Source organism: Apodemus sylvaticus, chromosome 5 (assembly GCF_947179515.1).
Source record: "Apodemus sylvaticus chromosome 5, mApoSyl1.1, whole genome shotgun sequence".
Classification (NCBI taxonomy): Eukaryota; Metazoa; Chordata; class Mammalia; order Rodentia; family Muridae; genus Apodemus; species Apodemus sylvaticus.
In genome coordinates, this window is record NC_067476.1 from 65,911,867 (window position 1) to 65,924,764 (window position 12,898).

Consider the following 12,898-nt stretch of genomic DNA (forward strand, 5'->3'; position numbering starts at 1 on the left):
AGTTGTGAGCCACCATGTGAGTTCTGATAGTCAAACCTGGGTCATTTGCAAGAGCAGTAAGTGTTTTTTTTTTTTCTCGATCGAGTCATCTTTCTGTCCTCACTTGAATATTCTCAAAATTCTAAAGGATTTAACTTCATATTTAAAAATATATTCATAAAACATTACCATTTCTTATTTCAGTAAAGATATGGAAGAAGTAATATTAATATTTTTATGTATATAGATATATATGATTTGCATATAAATATCTTTTGTGTTTCTATTGATAATTTAGGGGTTTTTGGTAATTATATGGTTTATGTCATTTGTAAATTGTTTCTTGAGATTAATTTTCAGAAATCATTTCTATATCTTGGATACTAATCCTTTGACATTTATGTATGTCACAAACAAATTTCCAGTTAGTATCCAGCCCTTTGGTAATACACATACATACATACATACACACATATATATCCTTAAAATCCTTAAAAGAAATCTTTTTCCAACTTATTTTATGAGATGAATTTAACTCTGATAACAATGTAATTAAATGGGATCGCAATTGAATTGAATAGTATAGATCCAATGTCTTTAAACTACACAATTACTTACAAATATAGCTATCCATAAAGCAATATTTCAGAGGAAACAGAGGATACATCAGAAAACAGCTCTTATAAATAAAGAATATATCTAATAAAAAACCCAGCTGTTTCCCTTCTTTCTCAGTATTTTTTTTTTTAACCAGAGAAGGAAAATAAACTGAACTTAATGGAGAGTATAATGTAATATAATCTTTAGACACCTGGGAAAAAAACCTTTAAACTCATTAGGTAAGTTAGTCATTGTCAACAAATACAGAAAGCAGACAGGCTTACCATCTATTCTTGTCATCAGTGGCTAGTAATGACTTTTGCAATTGCAGAACAGCACCTCTGGGGTGCAGAGACTCAGAGATGCAGCAGGACCAGAGCTCCCAGGAAGCTTTGGGTAAAGCAGAGCAAGCTGGGCTGTTTTCAGAATCCCCAGAAAAACATCTCGTTCCACTTTTCTAGGAACGAGTGCATAGAATGCATAATAAGACTTCCCTGGTAACATAGTAAAAGGAAGACAGCCATTTTATCTTCTCAGCACATACCAAAAATTAGTTGGTAAAAATCAGTAAACCTTCATGATAGACTACCAAAGAAATGGAATCAGAGGGGGAATTAGGTTAACTTTGTGTAGTGTTTTCTATCATATCGGTGTACTAATATTATTGTTTGCAAGTTATGAAATGTAGTGCTTATAACTGAAGGAATATGCTGATAATGGCTTGCATCCCTGAATCTATTCAGCATTCACCTTAAGTCTTAGCCAGGGCAGAAGGGCATGCAAGGGAAACAAAGGGAACCTTAAGCATATGGAGAGACCCGCAGCTGTTACTATTTTCAATGATGTATTTATTTTCATGGAGCATCTCAGAATTAACATATAAATTCCTAGTGTGGTAAGCAATGCTATTAGATGTTAGTCTAACATACAAAGGCAAATTCCATTCATATTGACAACAGACAATGCTTTTAATAACTAAATTTGCACAATTTTATAGTACAACTAATGCATTCTGATTCTTCTCACTCCCCAGCTTCTCTCATCTCCCTCCCATCCCATCACTCCTCCCTAAGCTCCTCCCTACAAGTGCCCTTTCTCCATTCATGTCCTTTTGTTCTGTGTCCCACTGAGCTTAGTCAGGGCTACATGTGTGCAGATGGGTTTGGAACTCTATACTGGAGCCTGGTGGCCTCACTTGTGGAAATACAAGTGGAGAAAATGACTTGCCTTTTCTCCAAATCAAGACATGTTATTAATATTTAGAATGCTTGTTTAGAGGTGAGAGCATGGATTAGTAGTTGAACACTTACCTAATATCCTTGAAGCCTTTGGTTTGATTCTTACCTCTGAAGTAAAAAAAGAACAAAACAAACAAAAATGAAACACAAAACAAAAATACTGCAATAACAACAAATACAAACTGTATAAGAAGAAATCTAGCAAAGAATGTTCATAATACTTATTGAGAAAAAAAAATCTAAATTTTAAGGAAATGAAGAAGACTAGAATTCAGAACTGGGTTGTAGTTAGGAACATCACACTGTAAACATTACAACTCACATTAACTTACTAATTCAACGTAATTCCTATTAAATGCTAGATAGAATTTAAAGTATACTTCAAGAAACCTATTCTAAATTTTATATGAAAAAGAGTCAAGGCTATCTAAGATAATTTTAAATGGAAACAAGGTAGGACTTGTTCTACCAGACTTTAGGAGTTCACATAAAGCAGGAATAACAGAGACAGTCTGGTACAGGTGACAGGGGAGAATATTATATCAGTGGAACTTGGAAAATGAAATACTAAGCAGACCCATTAGTCTGCAGAAAGCTGAAACATGAAAACAGAGCACTTACGCCCATGAAAAATGATGTAATATATTTGGTGCTTTGAATGCCCATATATACACAAAAATAATATTGTATTTTTTCTTTGAATTTTACAAAAGCAGCTACAGATGAAATATTTAGATTTTAAAGCTTTGATAGCAAAACATAGCAGAACAAATGTCTTATTTATACAGATAAAATTTAAAAGAGACACAAAAACACAAGCAAAATCATTGTAAACATTACCAAAGGACAGGATATTACGTGGAAATTTGTTTGTGACATAGTTAAATGTCAAAGCATTAGTAGCCAGGATATAGTAATTATTTTTGAAAGTGAATCTCAAGGAAAAATTCACAAATGACATAAAGCAGATAATCACTATAAAGAAACCCTAAATGATCAACAGAAACAAGAAAAGATACTTGTATGCAAATAATTCGTTAAAGTATAATTTTATGTTTATCAATTTAAAAATGTTCATTTAATTGAAAATACATATATCTGCTAGAGAGGTGAATATTTTTATCTGGAATATTTATTTATAAATATTTATAAATGTTAGTAAAAGTAAAGCGCTCATCTCCTATGAGTTGGAATTTTCAGTACAGGTACATATCTGTACAATTAGAAATTAATTACTACAATACTAACATACTGACATACATGTAGACATGCTCATACATATATACACTTAAGAAGCTTCATATCAGAAAAGCCATATAAAGAAAAGACTGAAGGAAAGGCTATTCAGAGACTGCCCCACCTGGGGATCCATCCCATATGCAGTTAGCAAACCTAGGCACTATTGTGGATGCCAACAAATGCTTGCTGACAGGAGCCTGATATAACTGTCTCCTGAGTTATATCAGGTTCTTCCCACTGCCTGACAAATACAGACTGTACTCAGTCCAATGGTTTTTCCTGTCTCTTTCCAACATTGTGAGAATTAGCACAGTGTAGTAAACTATGATGAAGTGAGAAACAATTCTCTGTATGTATTGAAAACTAATGGCTAATGAGCTGCCAAAGTTGCCTTCTCTGGAAAAATCTATGATAAAATATATAAATATAGGCACCTTTGGGAGATTTCCACCCAGTGAGGAAAAGCACTTGTATGAGGGAGCTACAATAGGTCAGAATCTATGTAAGCTAAAGTTCTGATAGAATGCTGACAATGACTTCATTTATGTGAACTTTCCAGTAGGGGACTAGTATTAAAAAGGCAATGAAAAATTAGTTGCCATCATCACTAGACATGCTAACCTGAATGTGGAAAAGCTCACAAGACCTCAACACAAAACAAGAACAAGAGGCAACTAAGTAATGCTGGGAGAGGGAGAAATAGTCTTCCTCAGGGATAGAACACCAATTGGTTATCCCATAATACCAAATGGCCAGTCCTGAAAACATATACATACAAATAACATTACATGGATGGAGAGGGTTTACTTACGTATTAAGGGATATACTTATGTATGTGTTTATGTAACAATTAACAAAAAAGACATTGCAGATTTAAAGGAGATCAAGAGTGGGCAGTATACAGAAGAGTTAGGAAGGAGCAAAGGGAAAAGAGAGATGATGTAATATACAAAATGATGTAAATATACAAAGAGCCATTTTCTTGGTCTATTTTCCTTCTGTTTGTTTTGTCTAATCTTATGTGTTAGTGTTTCTTTTATCTTTTGTTCTTTTTTATTATTATCCCTTAAGAAGCCTGATTGCTTTCTAATGGGAGATGAAAAGGGGTGGGTCTATATGGGAGGGGAAGTGGGAAAGATTTGGGAGAAATAGAGGGAGGGGAAATCATAATCAGGATACAACATGTGAGAAACATACCCTTTTTTTTAGTAAAAGAATAAGCAGAATGTGCCAGAAAATAATAAAATTGAAGTCATTAGGTTATTTAACAACAACAATAACAACATCAATAGAAACAGCAGCAACAACTACAATAATCCAGTGGGATGTGTTGAGGGAGCTTTAGGAGTAGTTGGAAGAAAAAATGGGGTGGATATGATCCTATTTCATTGTCCATGAAAGTTAAAATAAATTGAAAACAAACAAAAATAAAAATAAACTAAAATTTATCCTTAAGTTGAAGTCCTGAAATTGTAAGAGAAGCAAAGTAATAAATAAAAGTATTAGGCGTTATAACACATACAATGAGTCATGGAACTTCTTGTTTTCCTTCTTTGATGTCCATTCATTCAAACGCTTTCTTATGCAGTCTCAGTTTAGTCTATTTCTTCCATTTCTGCAGAGTAATTATTCCTGGTCTTGGGTAAAACATGCTGAAATTTGGTCTCTGACTATTTGTTTCATATCACCCACAAATACTACATTGATACACAACTGATGTTGCAGACTTCATGTGTTGAGTTTTAGTTACACTGAAGTTGCTTCATGATTCAGTTTTGGCAGCTGGTAATTGCCCACCACTGTCTCTCTACTTAGTTATTTCCCATTAGTGGTTTATAGATGGGGATTAAGGGATCAATATGCCCCCTCTTGAGATCTCAGGTTCCAGGGACTTGGATACAACTGGGAAAAACATTGCTCATTGATTATTTTATGCTGAAAAAATAGTCAGCCTAGAGGATAAAGCTTATTTCCTGTATTTCATTAGGGACTTCTACTTTTAAAAACATTGCCTTGTTAGATAACAGGCACTTTCTCCCTTGTTATGAGTAAGTCTGTAAATATTCTTATGTCCAAGAATCTGTGTTTTGGTTGACCTCATTATCCTTGTCACTGTAATCTGCAATAAAATGCCTCTCTTTAAAAACCCAAGTTACATATAAATGTATAGACATATACTCTCTGGTGCTATGACTTACACTGTGAAAATACTGCTGTTTTATATTGTCACAGTTATGATATCTCAGCTTTTTACTTAAAGACAAAAACTTACTTTTGATTTATCATTTTTCCATTTTTCTGAAAGAATTGTGTAGTTTAAAAATTATTCTCCCCAGAAAAGCAACCTTTATTATAATTTCACATTAAAATATCAGAATCTTTAGGTAAAAATTTGTGAATTAGAGACTGAAGTTTTTGTTTAGAAGTCTACTAACAATGAAACTTTAATGAATCAGAAAGAATGTGTCTTAGTAATTATCTGTTGCTGTGATAAAATAACTTTGACAAGGATGCTTAAGGAAAGGAGGCTTCACTTTGGTTGACTGTTCCAGAGGAGACCTAGTCCGCTTTGGCTGGGAGGCTTGGCAGCAGGAGCACAGGGCTAGCCTGGGAGTCAGGAAGCAGACTGATCACATTTCATCTGCACATAGGGAAGCAGATAGAGAACAGGAAGTAGGCTATAAAATGTCGAAGTGTGTCTTCCAGCAAGGCTTCATCTAATTGTTCAAATCATTTCCAAACAGTGCCACAGCTCAGGACCAAAATCAGAACACATATATTCAAACCGTATCCGCATGATACTGCGACACTTCCAGCGTTGCTCCTGCTTAGGAGAGCTTTGGGAACTTGGTATTTTGTGCTTCCATAGGAAGTTTAGGATGTTTTTCTAGTTCTGTGATAAATATCATAGGATATTCATAGAGATACTGTTAAATCTGTAGTTCACATTTGGTAACAGGGTCATTTTATAATATTAAATCTGTTCAACATTAAGTTTCTTTTTCTAGTAACATATTCATTGTAGAGAACTTTCATCTATTTGGTTAATTTTATTCTTAAATATTTTTTTTGCGTTTTCCTTTAAGGCCAGCCAGTCAATGATAATTTCTTAGAGCAGCCTGAACTAAGGCAGAAATTTGTATGTAAGACGTAGGGAGCTGGTATTGTATCTACTTTAAAGTTGTAGAATCTGCTTTGGCTCGGGCCAGTATAGGTATTAACAGAACATCTAGCAATAAACTTGGTTTGGGTGAAGGCTCGAGCAGAAGAGAGAAGACAAACTATAGGAAGAGTTTCTGTATTCATGGAGAACACCTGGGTAATCATGTACATACTTTTTGATGAACATACAGGGTTCTAAGAAGATAGAAGTTGTATGCAAGGAGATGAGAAATTTTGCTGAAAAGATTTCTAAGCAGAACAATGAAGGACCTTACTCCCCCAGGACTGCTTACGGTAAAATTCAAGAAGAGAATTGATTTAACAAAGAGATTGCCCAGAAAATAAGAACCAGGGTTAAGTGATTTGGGAAACTGAACTTTTACACTGTCTTGGTGAGAGGATCATCCAGGAATAGAGTGAGATTGTCCAGCAGAAAGATGAAGGCAGAGAAGATGAGATAAAGTGAAGATGCTGTATCAGATTTGTTAGATTCTTCTGAACCACACTACAAAATATTTAGATTTATAGGTGAGACGTGTTTCAAAATGAGGAAATAAAGACCTTGTAAACAATTTGGAGTTCACCCAGGTTACTTCTCTCACTTCAGGTTCAGAACACTCAGGTTCTGGGGGAATGCTTGTCAAAGTACAAGATCAAACATACAAATACACTGTAGGTAGGTCATGCTTGTAGAACTGGAGCAATGGTACAGTCTCAGGTCCATCAGATCTGTGCATAGGGATGTTGGCTAGTTTTGTGCTATCTTGACACAAGATGGAGTCATCTGAAAGGAGGGAACCATATGAGGCCCCCAATACATATACAGCAGAGGAAAGCTGGGTCTGGGTTCTGTCAGAGAAGATGCACCTAACCCTCAAGAAACTGGAGGCACCATGGAGTGGGGAGGTCTGATGGGGTATTAAGTAGGGAGCACATCCTTGTGGAGACAGAAGTGGGGAGGTATGGGATGTGGAACAGTCAGAGGGTAGACCTGGAGGGGATAAAAATCTGGAGTGTAAAAAAAAAAGACTAAATAAAGTTAAAAAAAAAAAGGAATCTGGCTTTAAGCCATTTTCTTAATTGGTGATTCATGAAGGAAGACTCAGTTCATTGTAGCTAGTGCTACCTGTGGGCTGGTGGTTTCTAAACTGCTTTAAACATGTGTACCAATTTTAAAAATTATTTATTTTTGAGTTACATGAATTTATAAAATGTATTGTGATTATATTTCACCCCATTATTCCTTATCGCGTTTCCACTTCTGACTCACTTCTTTCCAGATATTTCCCATCTCCATTCATATCTTGTTTTGTGTAGGGATTGTAGAATATTACATAGATATAATAATACACAAACATACATATATATTACTGCTTCATAATAATGAATCAAATGGCTTGATTCATCCTTGTGTGTTTCTGCCATGTGAATAAATTTATAGAGCCATTACAAAAGTGTAACTGCTTCCTGCCAAGATTGTACAGGAAAGGAGTTCTGAGGTAGAGTTCCATTCCTGAGAGACACAGGCCTCCTTTGTTAGTCCAATTTAGCTCCAGGGTTTCTTGGTAACCTCCTACTTTATGATCAGATAAAATGTTTCCACCCAGTCTCTCTCTCTCTCTCTCTCTCTCTCTCTCTCTCTCTCTCTCTCTCTCTCTCTCTCTCTCTCTCTCTCTCTCTCTCTCCCTCCCTCCCTCTGTCTCCCTCTCCCTCTCTCTGTATCCTTCTCCCTCCCCTATCTCTTTCTTGTTAATTTTATTCTTTCTTTTTCATAAAAGAGCTTTTACTCTTCCATCTTTTTTGTTTACTTTTTGAGTTCCTATCTCTGTCTCAGTTTGTCTGTCTGCCTTCCTCCCTCCTCTCCATTTCTTTTCTTTTGGGTTGGGGAATGGGGTGGGTCAGATTTGTGTCTTATTCCTTCCTCTTATTTCCTTACATATAGGAATTCCTGTAACAAAATGCTTCTATGTTTGATGCCACGTAGTGTCTGCTTTGAAGGACGTATACTAATGCTCTCTTCTTATGAATGCATGAGACATTTTTGGTTTTTATCTATCACATGATACATGTACTATATACTTTATTGTGCATGGTATGTGATGCAGCTTTTCAAAATTCTTTGGTCAGATTCTATTTCTATGACCACAGAGTTCTTGCCATTTCCTTCTTTAGGTTCACCCACTTCTCTGCACTAGAAATGACTGCTGGACTGGAGATTTTGATTCCCACTCTTATGAAATGGCTCATCTAGAACTCAGATTTTTTGTTTTATTTTCATTTGCCAATTTCTCTGTGTAACAAATACTTATTAAGCAATGCTACAGTACTCAGAATGTCTAGATGATGTGCAAGATGTTTTCGTTGCCTTTATATGTATACTTGTGTTGGTGGGAATGATCATGTCTCCTGTTGATATGATGAATCACACCGTAATTAAAGAGTCATCAAAGGAGGAATTTGACCATTAATTAGTGAGGATGTCACAGTATTTGCTGTATAATTATGTGTCTCCTCATCTGTGTACCCACCACTTCATGTAGGGTGTGTCCCTTTTGTGTTTGGTGTGGTGAAGTCAGAGGCACAGATTAGAGTGGTGTTTTCCTAGTGAGCATTGTTTTTGCTGTTGCAGGACTTTATCCTCCTACATTTTCCATATTTTAAGACATTACCACTTGAATGAAGTAAAATTAATTGCTTGGAGGCACAAACATATTCTTTATTTTAGAAACATTAAATTGTTATAGAACAAATGTACTGGATACTTTGATATATTGAATTCAAGAAGAATTTTTACTCTTTTATCTTTTTTGTTTGTTTATTTGGTTGTTTTGTGAGATAGGTTTTGTCTGTGTTAAGAGTCCTGTATTCTCTGAAGATCATGCTTATCTTGAATTTATAGAATCTGCCTGCCTTTGCTAGGATTAAGGCCATACACCAACATGCCAGGTTTACTCTAACATCTTTAGTTCTCAGTTTACTTCCATGTTTCTCAAGTCATCGATGACAGCATTCAGCCTGGCAACAAAAATGCAATAATACATTGAGACCATTTTCATATTTTTCAGAAGCTGTACATAAACATAAGCAAATATTCCATGAAAATGGTGATTGCTGTTAGTTAGGAAGCACACATGGAGAAATTTTTCTCCTTTCTGACAGCATAGAACATATTTTGGATGGTAGCCATGATGCATTTATAGGAGAAGACAATTTCAAACATCAGTAAAATCAGTGAACAGCAGGTTAAATTCCATAAAAACATAAAGCAGATGATGTTGATGTCAGCATTAGAGCAAGTCAGGGTGAGAATTGGGAGAGAACTGTAGAAAAAGTGATTGAAGATGTTAGACTTAGAGAAGGACTGGGAATGTTTGAAGCCCATAAACAAGGACTTATTAATCACACAAGATATGAGCTAGCTACTACATGGATGCAGGTTTGTGGATTTGTGAGTGTAGAGTGTTGGTAAGTCTTATGGATGGCACATGATGAATCACTGCCAAAACTGCCACGGAGTAACAACCATGGGTTTCATATTGCATTACAAAGCCTTCAAATGACAATAAATTTGCTGCTGCCATGGAGTTCTGCAGTGTAAAAGTAACTTTTATTCACCTCTGGCTATGGGGTGAGATGAGAGCCATACTCAAATTGTGTGAATATGTGGGCTTGGTCTGAGCCCAGAGCATTCTTTCTCTGTTTTCACTATCTCTAGGCTTAGAAGCTTCTAGCCTCTGTACAATCAAAGCTTCCGTAAGCCCAGACCTGATGGCTTCATCATCTAGTCCCTGTTTGCTAACCTAGGCCTAGAATATTCAGCCTCTGAAACTTACTGCTGAATAAGCTCACCCTTGCTAGTTCTTTCTGAACTCTGGCTAATTGGTTTAACACAACTCTTCTGGCTCAAATTCCTCTCCAAGTTGACTGATAAAATATGGTTTCTCTCAGTTTCATACCGAATTGCTCTGTATGGCCTAAAATTAACTCTGACAGTGTGTTCTAATCGTCTAGATCCTTCTTATTTTCTGGTGTCAAGTGACTCAATTCACTGCACTCACTGCACTGACTCCAAACTGATTGACTCAACTCAACTCAACTCAACTCAACTCAACACAACTCAACTCAACTCAACTCAACTCAACTCAACTCAACTCAACTCAACTCAACTCAACTCTTAACTCAACTGATTTCTAGCTCTCCTCTCTCTTCCTACACTGATCTTTAATAGTACCTCTTTCTTTTGCTGTTCTCTAACTCATTATGTCAAATCATTGATGATGATCTCTGATTATCACTTTGTCAGCCCCTCAATTAGACTTCATTTTTAAACATGGCTGCCTCCTTCTATAGACTAACTTTACTTACATTATTTGGGATTAAAAGTATGTACTAAAGATTTGTCTGTATTCTATCCAGAGTAGCCCTGTTGCAAGATTAAAATTATTTTAAACTGTAGCATCTTGGGAGTGATAGTAGATGTGTAACATCTCAACAGTAGCCAGATGTAAAAAGAAGTATGTAGGATGCTGAAGTTTTGAATTTGTGTTGATGAGAAAGATCGGTTATGTATTACCCACCATGGACATCACATGGATGACATGAAGCACCATGAAAAATACACATGAATATCACCTTGGGCACTAAATTTCAAGAATAGGAATCAATGACTTCAGTGATATTATTGCATCATGGTCACCAAGTGGCAGGAGAGGACCAGAAAAACATCCAAAAAGGAAAGTTTTAATGGCATTTGATATGTTACCTGAAAATTTACCCCCTTCTTTCTGAAACTATGTCAAATCATTTTGCTATAGTGTTAGTTAATACATAAGCTGTATTTGATGTACAGAATATAAAGCTCATTAAAAAACAAATACATGAACATATACTCTCTCTTTCTCTCCCTGTCTCTCTCTCTCTCTCTGTCTCTCTCTCTCTCTCTTCTCCCCCTCTCTATCTTACACACACATACATACATACACCTCCAAAATTCTCATGTTACATATACTTGGGGCTAAGACTTTCTTGACAGTAACTACCAAGAAGGTTTTATGCTTTCAACATACTGTTTTATATTCTTTATAGAAAGTTTTAAATGTGTATTTGAGTCAGTGATTTATCTGAAAAGGAAAATACTTCATAAAAGAATGTTAATTTTAAAAATTTAATTCGAGGATAATCTTTGATTCCTCAGAAAATTTGGCATAATACTATTGGTGGACCCTGCTATAACACTCTTGAGCATATACCCAGAGGATTCTCCAGCATGTAATAAAGACACATGCTCCACTATGTTCATAGCAGCTTTATTTATAATGTTCAGAAGCTGGAAAGAACCTAGATCCCTCAACAGAGGAATGCATACAGAAAATGTGGTACATTTACACAATGGAATACTACTCAGCTATTAAAAAACAATGAATTTATGAAATTCTTAAACAAATGGATGATAGAAAATATCATCCTGAGTGAGGTAACCCAAACAAAAAAGAGCACACATGGTATGCACTCATTGGTAAATGGATATTAGCCCAGAAGTCTAGAATACCCAAGATACAATTCACAAACCAAATGAAGTTCAAGAAGAAGGAAGAACAAAGTATGGATACTCTGGTCCTTCTTAGAAGGGGGTACAAAATACCCACATGAGGAGATACAGTGACAAAATGTGGAGCAGAGACTAAGGGAAAGACCATTTAGAGATTGCCCCCCTCTAGGGATCCATCCCACATAGAGGTACAAAGCCCAGACACTATTGTGGATGCCAACAAGGGCTTGCTAATAGGAGCCTAATACAGTTGTTACCTGGGAGGCTCTGCCAATGCATCACAAATACTGAGGGGGACACTCTCAGCCAAACATTCAATTGAGCACAGTGTCCCCAATGGAGGAGCTAGAGAAAGGACCCAAGGAGTTGAAGAGGTTTGCAGTGCCATAGGAGGAACAATAATATGAACCACCCAGTACACCCAGAGCTCCCAGAGATTAAACCACCAACCAGGGAGTACACATGGAGGGAACCCATGGCTCCAGAAGCATATACAGCAGAGGATGGCCTTGTTGGACATCAAAGGGAGGAGAGGCCCTTGGACCGGAGAAGGCTAAATGCCTCAGTATAGGGGAATGCAAGGACAGGGAAGTGGGAGTGGGTGGATTGGAGAGCAGGGGGAACAGGGATGGGTTGGGGGATTTTCGGATGGAGGGAACCAGGAAAGGGGACATTTGAATTATAAAGAATTTATTTAATAAAAAAAGATGTGATTCTAAGAAACACTGATTAATGCTCCTTTCTATGACATTAAGCATGTGTTTATAGTTGTTTTAGGCAATGTTCAAATACAATTTTCTGTCTTTTTACCAGACTCTAGTTTTTTTTTTCAGAACTGATTTGATTTTTTTCATTTTTTTATTCGATATATTTTTTATTTACATTTCCAATGTTTTCCCCCTTTCTAGCCCGCCACTCCCCGAAAGACCCATAAGCCCCCTTCTCTCCCCCTGTCCGCCCACCCACCCCTTCCCACTTTCCCGTTCTGGTTTTGCCCTATACTGCTTCACTGAGTCTTTCCAGAAGAAGGGGCCACTCCTCCATTCTTCTTGTACCTCATTTGATGTGTGGATTATGTTTTGGGTATTCCAGTTTTCTAGGTTAATATCCACTTATAAGTGAGTGCATACCA